Source organism: Eucalyptus grandis, chromosome 3, assembly GCF_016545825.1.
Source record: "Eucalyptus grandis isolate ANBG69807.140 chromosome 3, ASM1654582v1, whole genome shotgun sequence".
Lineage (NCBI taxonomy): Eukaryota > Viridiplantae > Streptophyta > Magnoliopsida > Myrtales > Myrtaceae > Eucalyptus > Eucalyptus grandis.
The window spans coordinates 20,002,325-20,020,349 of NC_052614.1; the positions used below are offsets into that span (position 1 = coordinate 20,002,325).

Here is an 18,025-nt window from a genome sequence, read left to right on the forward strand (position 1 = left end):
CGAACTGTGCCACTATTTTCCTTGTTTGTTAGACTCAAAAGCAAAATTAGGAAACAAATATTCTCTCCAAATAATTTCATTTAAAATCACAAATATCTATATTTTTTTTCAAAAAGAAAAAAAAGGAAGTAAAATTTTCTCGCATCTCCGAATTTCTTCTTTGTTTCTTCATTGACTTATGCTCTGTCTTGAGACTGAACAACGGAGCTTGGAGCCTTTGGAAATCCACTGCTTCTCTTTGTTTAACTGCGAGAATCATCGCTAGGGAATGTTTGCGAACGTAGTTGGGAAATCCGACGCATTTATATGATTAAAAAAAACAAAAAACAAAACAAACGACCTTGTCGGTACACAGATGACGCACAATACAATATTAAAATGTTATGTGACAAAACTTGAAAAACGATTAATTTAGTATCAAACATTTAAAAGCACTCAAATAAGTCACATCTGATTTTTCATCGTCGGAGTCGACTTACGTAATCACTACTCAAAAGTTATGCTGCATTTTTCTGTCTCATCCATGCCATATCAAAGTCGCCCAAATCTGATCTTCCTCTCCTTTTTTTTCTCTCTCTCCCAACCTTTTCACAAAAGCAAAACATGAAGCCTAGACATTTGCTGTGCCCGAGCCGCCGCAGCAGCCATCCTCGCCACTTTCTTGACGTTTGCTGCTACACTCGCCATCCCTGCTATCGCCGCCGCAGCCATGGGCAAGTTCGCTGTCTTAGTCCTAGTCCTCGCGGTCCCCCGTCCCTCTTTCTAAATCATCTCTTCGGTTGAGCTCAACACCTCCGTCGAGTTAAGGCTCGGCTGGCGATTCCAAGCCGTGGACGCTGGTGTCGAGCTAACTCCTTTCAGTTTCCAGATCTAGCAATGGTGGCTTGTCCATGGCCATGAGATCCGCTGGCGAGGCCAACATTCGGACGACCATGGACAAGCCACCGAAAAGGGACGACGGCTGCATCCGCAATACAAGGGAGATAAAAACAAAAAAAAAAAAACAAAAGAGAAAACAGCATAAGGGCAAGAACAGAGAAGTTAGATGTTGAGTAGGTTTCAGGGATGTGGATTGGGTGCGGTAAGAACTGAAACCTTGTCTTTATAACTGAATATCCTCCATGAATTACCTAACCATCGAGTTCCATCTTAAAACAATAGAAGTTGCTTTCATAGAGATGATTTTTTTTTTTATTCCATTACTCTTTCCTTAGTGAGTCGCTCGCTCATACAATAATCTCAATGAAATTTCTCAATTTGATGATCGTTAATATTTAGAGCAAGCAATCCCAGCCTTTACCAAGTTTGGTATGCTTTAATCGCTCTTTTCTTACCGAGTCTAAACATATTTTCTTGGTAAGAGAATAGAATTCACAAAAAAAACGTATCATTGCAGATGAGCATGCTATTTTGGTGCAAATTATACTTCTTCTAAATAAATCAGAAGATGTGATTCTTCTAACTTTTCCTTGGCGATGACTTCACTTCCTCCACCACCGCCCGAGTGCCGCCGCCACGATCACTTCCTCTTGCTTTACCGTCACCTCGACCCACCGTCCATACCTTCATCCGTCTACCGCCATCACCATTCCAAGTGCGGTGGCTGTCGACATAACCACCCCAGCTTGTCCACCTTTGCCTTCCCCCACCCAGCACTCCCAGCGTCTCCATCACCACCGCTCTCCACAGCCACCTCCATCAGCCACGATTACCAGCACCACCCGCAAGTGATGTAACAACACTAGACCCACTGCCGCTGCTGCTGCTGCCGCTGCCGCCACGACAACCTTTCTTACCTCGATTACTGTGTATACTCGAGTTGTGATACATTTAATTTTTCCTAGATTTAATTTTGTGATTAATCTCGAAAAAGAAAGGTACATGAGATATCCGCCAAATGTTCGATTAGGTGTCTAGTTCTTTTTTTCAATTGAATCCAAAAATTTTCTTTTTTTGGTCCTTCTGTTGAAAAAAAGATAATGGAAGTGCCAACGTGGCCATTATGTTAAATTCTCCATTGACTCCTTGGGTGGCGGCTAAGGCTGCATTTGTTTGTATTTCTTTTTTTTGTTTTTAAACATTTTTTCTGTTTTTTTGTTCTTTTGTTCCCAGGAACAAAAAAGAAACAGAAACAAGAAACACAAATTTTGTGTTTCTTGTTTCTGAAACACAAATCAGAAACAAAAAAGGAACAAAATTGTGTTCCTTTTTTATTTCTTGGATAGTGCTCGAACAACGCCTCTCTCCCCCCCGCGACGAGCTTCTCCTCCTGCGACCTGCGACCAGCGACGAGCTTCTCCTCCGGCGACCTGCGACGAGCTTCTCCTCCTGCGACCTGCGACGAGCGTCTCCTGCGACGAGCGTCTCCTCCTGCGAGCGAGAGAATTCCATCGTCTTCTCCCGGCGCCGACAAGCGGCCTCTGTCTCGACAGCCGCTGCTCCTTCACGTGTAAACGTGGTCACCTGCTCCTCCTTCACCGATTGTCTTCACTTCGGCGAGAGCTCGAGTGTTAGGGCTCGCTCGAGCCAGCGCTTGCCCAGATCTGCGAGCCGCTTGCTCGGCGAGTCTCGCAGATCCGGGCGAGCGTTGCTCACCCAGTCTGCGACGAGCAGACTCGTTTGCTCGCTCGAGATGCGGGCGAGCGAGCGAGCAGCGAGCGTCGCTGCTGCTCGAGCTCGGCTCGAGCGAAAGCGAAGCGACAGGCGTCGGCTGCTGCTCGAGCTCGGCTCAGGAAGCGAGCGCCGAGCGTCGCGTCGCTCGTGCTCGAGCTCAGCGAGGCGAGCAGCCAGCGTCGCGCGCCGCCAGCTCGAGCGAGCGAGCAGCAAGCGTCGCCGCGCTCGTGCTCAGCCGAGCCGCCCGCCGTGTGTCGGAACCGGGAACCATCGGCGGCTCTTCCGCCGTGCCCAATGGTGCTGCACCGGTGATGGGGGAAAGGGCACGAAACGGGGCAAATATCTGGCCTTTGCTTTGGCGTTCCTCGACACCATGACGAGTTTGTTCTGTTGATCTTTGTCCCGCGATCCCGTTGTTCGTGGCAAAAAAAAACGATGCCCTATCTAGGCCAATATCTTCCAGTGGGTATTTTCCTAGTCTTTCTCCATTTATTGATCTATTAATGTCAATCAAAGTAGTTAGCAAGAATCATGCAAATGCTGAATCGAGCGAGCGAGCAACGAGCCCCTGCTCGCTCTCTCGAGCGCTCGCAACAACGAGCATAGAAGTTATTGTTGCCAAGTGAGCGTCGCTTACTGCTGCTACACTTTTCATTGTGTGTGGACTGTCAATTGACAACATCGGGCATGACAAAATAGCCTTTTATCACTCTCGAGTTCTATACATTATTGTTTCTTTAATCTCAATCTCTATGACATCATGTAGATCTATGGATTTGTGGCTGAATATATCAAAGTGATGTGAATCAATGTCGAAGTTATTGTTATTTATTTTTCTGCCTTTGTGTTAAAGCTTCTCAATTTGCGTTTTGTCCCGTATTGCTTGGATTTGGTCTAATATTAGTATTTTCTGTGTGTCTCTATGAACCCTTGCGACTCAGCCACATTTTGATCCAATCGGAAGTCGAGGAAGAAAAAGGAAAAATGGGTGTTAAAAGTGAGAAAGACAAAAGGAAGAAGATGACGCCCGAAGAAGAGAACGTGTAGAGGGGTAGACTAAAGGGGAGGAGAAAAATAAAAGTGAAAGAAAAGAAAAGAACAGAAAAAAAAAAAGGCACGTGAGAAGAACAACGTTGTCGACTTGTTCATTTAGTACATTCTTTGTGAATCTATAAGAACAACGTTGTTTGACTTTTTTTTTGTAGGAATGTTGGGGATTATACATTATGCGAGATCCTTCATATCTTATGGCTATAATGCTTCGATTTTTTTTTCTCTTTAAGTTATGGATTTGCAGAGAATGGAGGGTGCTGTTTCGTTGTTCCCTTATTGCTTATTGTCTTGAATTTTTCTTTACTTAAGGTACATCCTCAATTGGTTGATTCATTCTCAGGTGAACGCTGATGCTTTGAGAACTTCAGTGGATCCATCCAAAGTTTCGCCTTGCCGGTGCCAATCCATTGCAAATAAAATGGCGAGGGATCATAATATGCCTGAAATTTCATGACTGTGTTTCCGACTTTTGTAATTTTGTTTTTAAGTATTCACTTATCAAATCCAATGTGATGAAGTTGAACGATGAACTATATTACTTCATTATTGTGATGTTATGTATGAAAGGGTCTACGTAGAGATCTATGAAGTATTCTTCTTTTAGGTAGCTCTTATTGTGGGATTTTTACTTACGAAATTTTGTTCCAAGTATGCACATGACCATGTTCAAAAAGTTTGTCTTCACCAACCATGAACAAAATTAAATTGATGAGCATTTCATTAGAGTGATAATGCAATACCAAGTTTACACTTTATTGAAAAAAAGGCACGTGAGAAAAATTTGGAACAAAGTTTATTTATAAAATTTTCTTGAGTATGCACTTATAACCATGTTCAGAATGATTGACTTTACTCACCATGAACAAAATTAAATTGATGAACATTTTATGATAATGAGAATTAAAAGTCAAGTTTACACTTTATTTAAAAAAATAAATGGGAAAATTTTGATACGAACTTAAAAAAATTTCTTCCGACTAAGCAAATATGATTAAGTTTAGAATGTTTGTTTTCACTTAATATGAACAAAATTAAATTGATGAGCATTTCATGAGAATGATAATTTAATACCAAGTTCACATTTTATTAAAATAAAATATAATTGAAAAAAATTTGAATAGAAATTTTGTACATTACCAAACGTGTTTTGTTCTTTTTCTATTCCGAAACAGAATTTTTTACGATTACCAAACGTGTTTTGTTCTTTTTCTATTCCAGAAACAGAAATTTTATACGATTCTGCAAACGCGTTTTTTTGTTCGAAATTGTTTAGGAAGAAACACTTTTTTCTATTTCTGTTTCCGGAACAATTTTTAAACAGAAACGCAAACAAACGCACCCTAAACATCTCTATAAGAATTCATAAAGACAAATAAATGTTTTAAAATCATTGAGTAAACAAGGAAATCTGAAAAAAGAAGCAAAGAAAATACTTTAGGAAAAAGAGAGTCTGAGGCGGAGGCAAGAGGCTATAGTCGCTGCCTAACCGCCGGCAAAGGCCCGACATCCCCTCGCTGTCGAGCATTGCAGCCGCTGCCTCCAATATCGCATCCCCCATGAAACAAATGCAGAGATGAGAGCGAAAGAGGATTGGCGAGCCCGGCGACGGTCATGGCTCGACCGTCGGCGGGGGGAAGGCAGTTGCACCAGCTGCCGGCAGGGGTCTACCTCGGTGGTGGCTTGCATTGCCATCGCCTAGCCTTGGTCTCTTTCCCCCAGCCCAGCCCAGCCCTCTCTCTCTCCTCTCTCGAGAAAATATCTGATAAGCCTGTCTCGTCACGTAGGCCATGCGATCATGCGTTACTCCATTCATTGATTGCTATGTGTCCAACTGGAGCTTTTGAGATTTTGTCTCTTCATCTCTCTCCTCATTATACTCTCTTCTCACTATATTCTTCGATTTTCCCTCTTCCTTTTGAGATTGAGAATGGCTCGCCAATCTATTTCATTGAGAGCGCGTTACCAAACGATTTCGTTTCGGAAGTAAATTCTGATCATAAATGATTTTTTTTTTTTATTCTATTCGAAGATAGATTCTAAGTATTTTAAGTCGCTTGCTAACTGTCTAAAATTTCTGATTCTAAAATAAAATTGTGTTTGGTACCGTGCTCATTGATTATGTTCCAAATTAATTTCTTTTAATTTTAAAATAATTTTTATAATTTTATAATTTTTTTTTTTTCTTTTTTTTTTTTTTTTTCTTCTATTCTTCTTCTTCGAGATGAGGGCCTGGCAACCTCATCGGAGCGTCACCGGCCCTCGGCGAGGCCGACCCTCGTTGGCCAAACCTCGCCGGCAGCTGGGTGAGGCTCGCCTAGCCCTGCTAAGGCTCGACCGACCTTGTTGGTGTTGAATGAGGCCTACCTAGCCACCGGGTGGGGATAAGCGAGCCTCGCCGAGGCCGGGCGAGGCCCGCCTAGCCACCGGTGGGACTGGGCGTTGCGAGGCTTGCCTAGCCTTGGTGAGCTCGCCGGACGGCGATGGTGGCGATTGGCGGTGACGGCCGCGAGATGGCGGCGATTGGCGGTGACGGCAGCGAACAACGACCATGCTTGGAGAAGAAGAAAAGAGAAGACAATAATTGGTTTTGATTTTTTTTTTTTATTCTTGAACAAGGATCACATTTTTATTTTATTTTTTATTCTTGATTCCACTCTCAATCTATTATCGGGAACAAAAAATTTACCAAACGCGATTCTGTTCCCAAACTGATCCAGGAACGAAAAAATCAAAATTTGGCCCTATTTGGATGGTTACCAAAGAGGGCCTGAGATTCTCACTGAAGTTCATCCTCTCAAGAAGATTGACAGCATAAACACGAAGCAAAGACAAGACGCAGGATTGTCTCCCGAGATTGAAGAGAACACGCCGTGTTTGCACGCATTCGTAGATTTTCATTTTTGGCTTTCTGTTTTTGACCTTTTTGGGTCGGAGGACAGTGACATCACGTTGCTAGATGCACATAAACAATCGGGGAGAACAACAGGGGTTCGTTCATCTAATTATAGATGTAAACTCAGCTACAATACAGACAACTCCAGGGGAAATTCGAAGGTTAGTCTCTCTAGCATGAGAGATCGTGGAAGACGACTCAAAAGCACTTTTCCGTCTTCCTTGTTCTTTCTCAATCCAGCACTGATTAGAACCAAACATTCTAGTACAAGAACCAAACTTACAATAGTACTTAAATCAATCAGAAGAGAGGCAACAGCTGACTCGTCACTTTGAGTTCTGCTTGCCGGTGTTCAGGGGGGAATCTCTAATGTGTTTGGTCTGGACATAACTCTGCTGCTGAATTGGGTCCGGCTATTTTTTAAGCCTTCCTTCTAGATACGACTGCCGGTGGCAAGACAAGATTGCAAGGTCGTTCAGGTCTTGCAATGGAGCGAGCACCTCGACGACTTCATCCATCGTGGGGCGGGACTTGGGATCCCTGCTGAGGCAGTGGAAGGCTAATTGAGACAACTCCTGGACTCTGATTGAGTAGTTCAGTTCGAGGTGCGGATCAACCAGCTGGTAAAGCTTCCTCTCGTCTGCCAAATGGGATCGGGCCCACGCAGCGAGGTTCTGTTCTACGCTGGGACGTTTCTTGTCCATTGATCTTCTACCTTTTAGGATCTCGAGAAGCACAATGCCAAAGCTATAGACGTTACTTTTTTCTACGTCAAATGACCTGTGGGAATGAGAACAGGACAAGGATCAGCTTAGGGCTTTGATAATGCAGGAAAACTCCGAATCTTCTCATTGCCGCCAATGTTTTTCTCATGAGAAAGTCAGTGTGACAGCTTAGTTCAAACAAAAGATAATTTCTCTTGTGCAACTCTGATAGTGCAGGAAAACTCCGAATCTTTCCATTGCCACCAATGTTTGTCTCATGAGAAAATCAGTGTGACAACTTAGTTCAGACAAAAGATAATTTCTCTTGTGCAACTTTGGTGAATTGGCTCATGACAAAAACTCGGTAATTCAACTGTTGAATAGACTGATATCTAAAATGGAACTCCCTTTTTCTGGTGAATCAGAATGCCATCTGACACTAGCAAAGACAGTTCTTGTTCTTTTTTGAGCTACAAGCAACGACAGTTAAATACTATTTTAGTCAAGACACTAAATGAGTTGTATATCTCTTGAAAATGATCATAAATGAAGCTTTTAGAACCAATTTAACAAGCAAGATATCACAGGAGTACCTGTCATTACAGATTCTGGAGCAGCATAGCCATATGTCCCCAAACCTCCAGTAGAAACAGAGTTTTATCTCCCTGTGGCCCGGCTTTTGCCAAACTGAAATCCGAAAGCTTTGCATTGTACTCCTGCAGAGCGAAGTTTGCTATAGTTATTAGAGGGAATAGATATTGGCAATCCAGTATAGCGCTGGAGTATGTACCGAGTCAAGCAAAATATTTGAAGTCTTAAAATCTCCATAGATGACCAGTTTCTGGTTCCCATGCAGGAAGGTCAATCCTTTTGCCACGCTGAGGGCAATCTTTATCCTGTTGGACCATGAAAGTGGCACAACTCCTTCAAGAACTACGACATAACCAGTATATATTAGTGACAGTGACAGACATGGAGCCACTATGACAAAAAAACAAACGATTTCGCAATCAATTGGAAGAACCGCAACTTGGCTCACAACAATGCTTTATACCATTTTGGCATACAATGCATAACCTAGCATTGCAACTGCTCAGAACATAATAGGATTACGATATGATGCCACAGCCATGCAAAGGAGGTAGTGAGCTGATCAGAAACATTATATTGAGTAGGAAAATCTTGCATACACTAGGCATGCAACCTAAACGGGTGCATAGGAAAACCCAATGTGGCAAATTAATGTCGGGTTTCTCAAGAGTAGGCAAACTTTTCATCTGTCAGAAGCATTCTGAATCAAGATTGCAATTTGATTGCCCATTCTGATGGGACCACTACATTGAACTGTTGAAAAAGACAGAAATCAACACTTACTTCTGAAGAGATGATTTTCAAGGCTTCCCCCGGGCATAAACTCATAGACAAGCAACCTCTGATCATCTTCGATGCAGCAACCAATGAGCTTAACAAGATTGGGATGGCCAAGCTGTCCCAAAAATTCGACTTCAGCCTACATTACAAATCTGTCGATTATGACTCTATTCTCAGCATTCTGGCGAGAAGCACACTTGAGACATCAATTTTGGTAGCCAGAGTTCTAGAATGCGCTCACCATCCATTCTCTGTGGCCCTGGAGACCATCTGGCTTCAAGCGTTTGACTACAACTGTGATTCCCAAACCAGGTTTGGCAGGCGCTGTACCGTTCTCCTCAACCCAACCTTTGAAGACATCACCAAATCCTCCCTCCCCGATATACTATCTGGGCTGAAGTTCCCAGTCACAGATTTTAGCTCCTGAAAAGTGAACTGGAGAAGCTGGTGCTTGGGTTTATTATCCGTCGATGGTGGCTCAGGCATATCAGAGGATAAGCGAACTTCGTTTGGAGGATGCATCTCGCGGTTGCTCACATTCAAGGGTTGTGCCTCGGCTGCTGCACTAGAATAAAAAAATTGCCTCCCGTCAATTTGCAATGTCCATTTTTGCCAAACATAAAAGTTGAAATTTGTGCAAGATCAGCTGGGAAATCAAATGAACTTTGGAGCTTGAACTTGACTCGGACTAGCTGTCTGGTAGATGCTCATTAAAATATATAGTCCAAGCTCAGTCAAGTGCAATGGAAGTCAGATTTCAAATGCCAGGCTAAAAATACTAGGCTTTAGGGCATCGAATTCAATTTCCAAGTTTGACTTGAACCCTGTATGACTACTTTCCTGATGCAAAACCTTGAGTTATGCAGATAATCAGAGACAGTCTGCTAGATGAAAATAAAATAATCAGCAACCGGGGAAAAACATAATTTAAGCAAAAATTCAAGAGTGGCTTCAGCCAATACCATACAAATGGCTCAGATTCAATTTAATATGTAGAATTGATCTTTGTAAGGGATAATTACATCCCAAAATCATACACTCCTACCAAACTTCAGTATCCAATAAAAATGACGCGCGGATCCCTGGAGTGTCATAACTTGATACAAAGGGACACTTAAGTGCTATAAGTTACGAAAGTGACAGTTATATGCCAAAATTGGAGCAAAATGGATCACTTGAGTGCCAATCTGGCCAAAATCACCAAAACGTCGACGTGTTAATTTTCCAGCGAAGCAAGTGCAAAACGACATCGTTTTGATGTTGACGTGGTAAAAAATTAATATAAAAATTAATTAAACTAGATTTAAAATTAAATTTATTTAAAACATTTATAAAAAATACAAATATTAAAAAATTAAAAAAATTAAAAAAAGGGGATGCAACCGAGGGTCGCCCTTAGCCGCCGTCGGCAAGGGGGCGATGGAGGGGGTAGGGTCGACCAAGGTCATCAGACCCTAGTTAGGGGCCGGCAACCCTAGCCGATCGGCGGTGAGGGGGAAGGGGAGAAGGGAGGTAGCTGGTGACTAAGGAGGAGGAAGGAGGAGGAGGAAAAAAAGTGGGGGAGAGGGAAGGAGGAGGGAGGCAATTGGCGACGAGGATTGGGGCCGCCGAGCCCCGGCCGAGGGTCGTCGGCCCTTGCTCGATTGACCTAAGGGTTGTCGCCTATTGGGGGACGCTCCAACAGGCGGTGGCCCCCCAGCAAGCGGCGGCCCTTGGGTCGGCTAGGAGAGGGCCAGTGACCCTTGCCGGATATGGGTGAGGGCCACGACCCTTGCCCACGGCTCCCCGTCGACCCTCCCCCGCCTTCCGGCGACGGCAATGAGGCGGTAGCAATGAGGGCTTAGCTCTCGGCCCGCCGACGCCTTCCTCCTTCTCCTCTGCTTTTTTTAAAAAAAAAAAATAAATATAAATTATATTATTATTTTGTTTTAAATTTAATTTAATTAATTTTATATTATATTAAAATTCAAATTATGCCAAAATGATGTCGTTTTGGCCGATTTAAGGGCTCTATTTTGGCCAACTATAGAAACAACGTCGTTTTTGGTGAATTAGAGCCGAGTCAGCTCTCCGGCGAGCCACCTCGGCGAGAAATATATATTTAATCATCATGTATGATTTACGGCCGATTTCGCCGGAGGTGACACTTAGGTGTCCAACTTTTCTTAAAATGTGGCACTTAAATATTACTTTCATAAGTTATGGCACTTGAAGAGATCTTTTGCCAAAAAACTTGTATCGGATGGCTAACAAGGGACAAGAAAAAATTGTTATGCACAAGAGTGTAAGATAAAAAACAATCCCGTTCCTCATGTTTTTCAGAGGCCCTTGAATTGATCTTTCTTTATTTTTGAGTTTCTTGGCATGTGCACGTAAATCTTGTTAATCTTTTGGCAAAAAAGAGAAACTTTCAATCTCAATTGCTGAATAATGCTAGGTAACTATGAGATTTACATGATTGAATCTTCTAGAGTACTGGAAGAGTATTTATTAACCATATCAAATAAGAGAGTTTTTTTTTTTAATATCCTAATTTGACATAATATGAAAGAGATTGTGGGGATCTTTTTTACCCTGAATAGATTTCTCTACAAAAATAATTCCAAAATACATCTCTCCCAAAACAGTGTCTTAGACTAAACTTCTCCATTCCACAGCATACTTTAACATTGCCTAGGCATCATGACTTCAAGTCACTTTTACATCTCTCTTCAAATTTATATTAAAATTTTGCATAACCTTATATCTTTTTGTTATTAACCTATCATAAATAATTAACCCGAAGAAAGAGTTGCACACATTCAGCCAAGTTTCAAGTTGTTAATTTCTTACTTCACAAATTTGATCTGTTATCAAGTTTGAATTCAAATATTATTGCAAATGGAGTTATATCAATTTTAAATTTACAAATGGCTAAAAATAAATGTATATTGAAATTAAGTTTAAATAAATTTATTTTATTGCAACTTAGACTAGAATTTGAAAATCAATAGCTAATACTACATGTTATTGTCAAAATAAAAATTAATATACATTTAGGTATAACATTATTTTCATTAGGCAAAATTGCTCTAAAAATATCAATTCACTTAATTGAAAGATTACATTAAAAATTAAATACATAACTTATTTTGTGTGTAAATTATCAATGGTTTATGTAGCTTTATTATCAGCCCAATAAAAAATAGAGGCATGTAAAAATATTTAAATTAATTAGCTTATAGGAGTTAAATGAAAAATTCATCTATATTGATAAAGTAAACTAAAAAAATCAATCAATCTATCAACGAAAAACAATTACACTTATCCACTTAATACCAAAATAAATGTATATAAAATCAAGCGTTCCCTAATATAAGATATGATGGTGTTAACAAAGAAAAAAATGGCTAACATTGTTTTTTCTTGTCCCCTACGTCTTGGACTTACAAATTTTTTTAGGGAGGGATTTATACATCAAAAACGTCCACCAATTATTAAGAGAACCATTAGGGAAAAAAAATCACTCTTCTATGTGAAAAAATTGCATTTCATATTCTTCCCTAAAAATTTGTTTTCATTTTTATCTTGAATATTTAATATTAACTATGTGCATATGCTTGTTTATTTCTTCCACAATGAAACACATAGCCAATAATCCGTTGTCCTCTTGAACTGCAATGTCGACCATATTAGCACGCCTTTTTTTTTTCCCATATGTAATTTGAGGTAGGTAGAACATTAAACATGTTAACAAAATAGATTCTACTCACGTAAACAAAGATAAACAATTGGTTACGATGTAATATTATATACAATATAATTGGTCAAAGTCATAATATTGTAATAGAGTTGGTTCATAATATCCAACAACTGATGACAGAAACCTACAATGGAATAAGTGATAATCTTGACTAAAAAGCTAAGGAAAAAAAGAAGAAAAATGTCAACATGAAAAAGGGAATTCGATAAAAACTGAAATAAAAAGGAAAAAAAGTATCACTGTAATTATTTAACTGGGGAGAACCCCTTGGCCGATAATTTCTTAATTTGAGCACTGGAAGAAGAAAATTATGTTAAATAATAAAAAATGAACTTCCTAAATAGTTTTTTTTTTTTTTGCCAGATGGTGATAGAACACCTCATGGCTTTTCTTTTTCTTTTTTTTCCCGCCAGATGATCAACAGCTTATGAGTGCCGAGAATTGGGAGAAATTGTAATCTCTAGTAGCCTCATATTCCGAGGAATGAGGAAAGTTGAAGGAAATAATGTAAACCTAATATGTAAGTAAAAAGTCTAAGTAATGTAACCATTCCAAAATCACTTGGATTTTCAGCACAAATGAGATATTGAGGGAGTAGAGATATATCCATTGGAATGTTAGCCGCCGTGCCTAAATTTCTCCATATCTTCCTTGCTGAAATCCTGCCAGGAGAAAAGAAACAAGCTGCAATCTTTTAGTGGTTCATACAATATATGCATGACTTTGCAAGAACATGGTAAACACACACCACGTAAAAAGAGGACCCCATATGTTAGGAATTCGCATGTCAATTCCAAAAAAATAATGCTCGCAAATAATTTACCCAAACATTATATAATAATAATAAAAAGAACCGAAAGAATACACCAGAAAATTTATTCTCGAAGTTCACCCAAACCTAAGTTACATCTCCGCACAAAGGCATTATGCGAATCCACTAGATTTCGAAGAAAATTGGAATATCACGACAATATTCTCTCAAGATCAAAGCATGAAGAGATCAAAAACACCATAAAGAAAAACTATTTTTTCTTCTCTCTATTTTCTATCTTGGCCTCTTGACGGCTCACGTCTAACATTGCTAGTATTAAGTGTAGATTTTAAACTGAAAGCAAAATTCATAGAAAAGACAAAAGAAGGCCCTAAAAAGATTTGGCTTCATTTGCCAATAATCTCCCACTTGAAGACAAATACACCTAATGCACTAATGCACTAAGCAACTTTGCATCCATCTACTTCAAAAACTAATAATTGAAATGTGCGCCTCAACGATTCTTCTTATCAATTAACATGGAGTAATACTAATAATAGTAATATAGAAAATGTCTTTGTCTCTCCACTAGCTTGGTAAACATGTCGGATTCTTCGAGCTGTCAATCTTTTGTAATTTTAATTCATTATCTTTTAATGTTGACGTGATGAAATGATAACGCCCCCTAATATGTCTAGTTTTTGAGTGAAAAGTTGTAATTTTTGCTAAGTGTACTACGCTTTGACTATCACTCCACAATGTACTGATTGATTGCTTTCAATATAGCTCCTCTATGTAATCTTATAATCACATAATTTCCTTAGAGGCTTTTGTCATCGCCATATACTCTGTTTTTGTTGTCGATAGAACCATTATTTTTTTATCGTTGAGACACCCAACTTACTGTTGTACCTAGAGTTGAAAAGACATATTCAATGATATTCTTACCACTATCTCGATCACCGAGTAATATGCATCTACATAACCCTGTAATTCCAAAGATGTACTGGCATAACAAAGAGAGTAATTCACTGCATTCCAATTCTCTCTACTTATATTATGCAAATATCAACTCACAACTCTCATTACTTATGCAATGTTTGGTCTCGTGCTTACCATGGTATACATCAAACTTTTTACTATTGATGCACATGGGACTACTATCATATCATATTGCAAAGCCTAAGTACTTGGATACATATCCTTAGAAAGCTTGAAGTGACTTGCTAGAGGAATCGCAACTAGTTTTACCTCATTCATATTAAATCTAACCTTGTTCACATAGTCCTTCTATGACAACCATAATTTTTAATATTTCATATCCTTGATGATTTTCGTGCCTAAGATATCTTTGGCTCTCCCAAGTCTTTCATAGCAAGCTATGATGTTATTATCTCCTTCACTTCTGCGATTCTCTTCACATTGGAGCTAGCCACCAGCATGCCATCTACATATAAAGAGAGATACACAATATTACTATCATCATACTTAGGAAAATAAACACAATGATCAACCTTATAATGTGCAAATCCGCTTTCTCCCATGAAACCATCAAACTTTAAGTATCATTGTCACAAAGCTTGTTTCGAGCTATACAAGCTTTTCTTCAAGTGACATACCATGTGCTCTTTATCTTTGACTTCAAAATTTTTAGTTTGCGCCATGTACAATTCTTTATTTATATCATTGTACAAAACATTATTTTCACGTCTAATTGCTTGAGATGAAGATCCTCCACTGTAACTATACTCAATAGAACTCCGATTGATATTATTTTCACTATTGGTGAAAATATTTCGAAGTAGTTGATCCATTCTTTTTTAGAAAAGCCCTTAACCACAAGTCTCACCTTATATCTGATACTACCATCTATTTCGTTCTTAATCATGTACTCCCACTTGTTTAACAAAGCTTTTTTACTTATGAGCAACTTGGTCAACTATCAAGTTTTATTCTGAAGTAACAAGCCTATCTCGTCTTTCATAACACTCTCACTGCATGTGAAATGTATCTTTCTTTGCCTTGTAATAGTTCTCCCGAATCATTATATAAGACGTGGCTCAGAACAATATTTGCTTATGGATCAAAGATTCCCTTTGCCTTTCTCACACGTGTAAACCTCCTTAAGACATGTATATCAAGGTTGTTATTCTGCTTCAAATCATTGTGTTTCTCTTGAACTGCCTCTTCAATGATAATAGGCTCATCTTGAACATATCCTTGAAGTGCACCTTGATTTGTTAGAATCATCTTCACTGGCATTATGTCCAACTCAACATATTTTGGTTCTACTACCTTCTCATACTCTATTTGATGATCCTTGTACATCTTTTCTTCATAAAGACATACTTTTGGGACTTATCATTAAGCTTCTTCCTATCATCCCTATCAATCAGAGCATATGCAATACAAAGAAATTTTTTTGGATATGAATAATTAACCTTTTTACATGACCATCACTCTTGCAATATTTCTCTATTCAACACATTAAATGGACTCATGCTAATTAGATAAATAGCTGCATCAATTATAATAACCCATAATTGTAGCCAAAGATGGACGTGTAGCCTCATACATCTCGCATGTTATAGAATAGTCTTATTGATAAATAGCTACACTGTTTTCTTGAGGAGATCTAAGAACAACTTTCAACCCATACATGCCTTCCCGGCTCAAGTATTCTGCAAATTTCTTATTAGTTTATTCATCATTGTTGTCAGACTTCAAAGGTTTAATATGATAATCTGTCTCTTTTTCTACCATTGTCTTCCACGTTTTGAACATCCCGAATGCTTTTGATTTTTCTCTGATAGACCAAAGTCCTCTTTATACCATAAGAGAGTTCCTAAGCCCGTCTGCACACAACAGAATGAACTAACTCTAGCTTTTGGCCTTTATTTTGTTGCTAGTTCAATTAAAAATTGATTGTCTTCTATTTTTCATAAATGCAACTTTCAAAAAAATCCAACTCAACTTTCTATAAACTTAGAAGTAGCTTCTTTAAATGTAATTGCTTTACACCATTTTCACCAAGATGTCACAAATGATAATGCCATGAGTAGACAAACTACCCATAACCATTATAGTTGCAACCATGTCACTGATGTTGTCTCCTTGGAGAAGGTAAAGTGTGCCCATATGCTTTCCTTATGAGGTTATCTTCCAATCTCTGCATACAAAGAATGTTACCAAACATTCTTGATCAAGTTTACTGGTTAAGATAAGATTTTTCTTTAATTATGGAATATGTGTGGTTTCACGCAAAACTAGATATCCTCCATCTGAGATATTCACACTCACAGTTCATTTTTCAACAATTGGACACATGTGGCCATTTTCCATAATCACTTGCTTGAAATCTCCATTAGCATATTCAACAAATATGTCTCTTCGCAAGGTGCAATGAAAAAAAGCACCAGAATCAATAAATCACTTGTCTATTGTCAAGTTAAACCCTACAGACAAACACAAGTTCTCTAATAAAGGTTCATCACTAACAAAATTAGCTAATTGATTCTTATCTTGCTATTTTTGTTTTTTTTTTTTGTAGGCTTTACATTGAAACTCTAGTGTCTGGACCAGTGAAAAATCAACACTTATCTTTTGCAATCCGTCTCCTTCCCCTTTCTCGTGACTTGCCATGCTTGTAAATTTTCCTCTGCTTTTACTTCTCCCATGGTTCTCTAGTACTAGTGTTGTAAAAAATGTAGATGCTAAAAAATTATCTCCACCTGAAACTTTCCTACGCATCTTTTCATCCATAATAATGCTGGTAATAGCATCATTTAGAGTAAAATCATCTTTCATGGTGCTAGAAATTTCTTGCACTACGGTGTTGTAGCTTTCTAAAATAGAACATAAAAATAATAAAGCTCGGAGCTTCATATCTAGATTTATGCCTGCGGATTCCAGCTAATCCGTGACCGTGAAACTATTAACATGCTATGTCATAGAACCTCTCTTAGATAAATTCATGTTAACCAATTTCTTCAACAAAAATACCTGATTTAATATGGATGGCTTTTCATAAATATTCATAAAAATTTCATGGCTTCTTTTGCAGTTTTTGTTTTCATGATATAGTACCCTATCTTTTTGTCAACCTAGACAAATTGCACTTAATGCCTTTCGAACAAGAATTTACCATCCTAATTTTGTTATCGGATCTACTTTCACAATCTCAGGTTTCCAACCCTCAAGCGGTCATAAAGATCTTTCTGATAAAGCTAGTCCTTCATTTGGATTTTCCGTCATCCGAAATCCTGTCCATTGAACTTATCGATTTTGATTTTATCTTCTACTGTACTATTTGTTTTCAATCGAATGTCACCTAAAAATCCTCGATGTCCTCAATTAGCCAACCCAAGCTCTAATACCAATTGTTAGGAATTCGCATGTTGATTCCAGAAAAATAACGCTTGCAAATAATTCACCCAAATAGAATATAATAATAAAGAACATAATCGAAAAAACACACCAAAAAATTTATTATTGAAGTTTACCCAAACCCGAGTTACATCCCCATGTAAAGGCACACTACGAATCTACTAGACTTCAAATAAAGTTAAAATACAGCGATAATCTTCTTTCAAAATCAGAGCACAAAGAAATTTAAAACACTCACAAAGAAAAACTCACCTTTTCTTCTCTCTTTTTCTTTTCTCTTTATTTTCTGTCTCAACCTCTTGATGGCTCGCGTATAACTATTGCTGATATAAAGTGTAGCTTTTAACCTAAAAGCAAAATTAATAGAAAGGATAAAAAAAAACGCCCCTAAAAAGATATGGGTTCACTTGCTGACACCATATACATGGGCAAACCCGATCCTGGAAGCCAGCAATAATTCCCAATTCCTTTTTTGCATTAAGCACAAGATTTGGTCTAACTTCCGCTTTCAC

General features: G+C 38.8%; 1 pseudogene; it reads right to left on the minus strand.

Moving 5' to 3' along the window:
- Positions 1 to 6,885: 6,885 nt before the first annotated feature.
- On the minus strand, positions 6,886 to 15,455 carry LOC104439204 (annotated as a pseudogene).
- Between the last annotated feature and the right edge of the window lie 2,570 nt (positions 15,456 to 18,025).